Here is a 1,248-nt window from a genome sequence, read left to right on the forward strand (position 1 = left end):
CGTGAGAAGCGGACCCCAGGGCCCGAGACCACAGGCGCTTCACTCCCTCAGGTGGGTACAGAACCCTAAACCAGGGCCTATCGCGACCTGCAGTCCCCTGGGTGCTTCCTGGGGCAATTGGGAGGAGCAATTCCTATCGAATTTCGAAAGGCAGTGGATTTCGCGTATTGGGGAAACCGCGATCACTGGAGACGGCAGATGCGAGCGCCGTGCAGGACGGTTTCCGTAGTGTAGTGGTTATCACGTTCGCCTCACACGCGAAAGGTCCCCGGTTCGAAACCGGGCGGAAACAAGGTCTTTTTCTAAGAAGTTTCGACCCTTTTTACAGGGGTAGGTAAAAAAGCAAAGCAAACAAAACTGGTCAAGAAAGGCAGCGGAGCCACTTGAATCAAAGTGTGGAATATGATATGTCAAGAAATTTGTAATGTTTTGAACAACCAATAATAAAAAACAAACAAACAAACAAAAAAACTGGTCAAGCCCAGGATTACTTCACAAGCAACCAGACTGCATCAATCTCAAGGGCATCTAGTATTAATACTAGGTATTTGTGTCCTCTCCAAATGCGTTGGAACCTTTAACCCTCAATGTGGCCTTTCTGGAGGTGGAGGGTGAGCATGAGGTTTACATGAGGTCATGATAGTAGGGGATTAGTGTCCTTTTAAGATCAAGAAGAAAGCCCAGCGTGGTCTCTTTCTGACTCCAGGTGAGGACAGTTGTCTCTCTATCTGTATCTCCATCAGGTGGTTTGCAATTCAGAAAGACAGCCCTCCTCCTGAGCCAAACAATCAGCAGGCACTTTGATCTTGAACTTCCTAGCCACCAAACTGAGAAACTACTTCCTAATCATTCAGTCTAAGGTATTTTGTCATGGCAGATGAGCTGAATGAAACAACTGGTTCACTAGGAAATCGCCAGCATAAAACTTTGGAAAGTTAATTTTTTAGGTTCCTGACGTATGGAGTCGTTCGCTGTCCCCTGGATCTCAATACTGGCAATAGACATGAGAATGATAAGCATGGAGGGTCGTGGGATACAGGTAACAAGGTACTAAGCACTTTACAGAAGAAACAAGGGGGCTCTACATGAATTCAGGCTTCAGCTATGCCTAGATTTAAGATATAGGTCACTCAGGATTCCGTGTGGCAGATGAAACTGCCCTGTAGCCAGGCCAGTTTGTGATTTGCTTACATCAGTGGAAGTAAGACAGAAGAGTGTAGTAGAGTGTAGTAATAAAGTGTCAGTATA

General features: G+C 46.1%; 1 non-coding gene across 1 annotated transcript; it reads left to right on the plus strand.

Annotated features, from left to right (window-relative positions):
- Positions 1-219: 219 nt before the first annotated feature.
- On the plus strand, positions 220-292 carry Trnav-cac. The gene has a single exon. It is a non-coding gene; the product is annotated as a tRNA-Val (tRNA).
- The last annotated feature ends 956 nt before the right edge of the window (positions 293-1,248 follow it).

Source organism: Marmota marmota, unplaced genomic scaffold, assembly GCF_001458135.2.
Source record: "Marmota marmota marmota unplaced genomic scaffold, marMar, whole genome shotgun sequence".
NCBI lineage: Eukaryota > Metazoa > Chordata > Mammalia > Rodentia > Sciuridae > Marmota > Marmota marmota.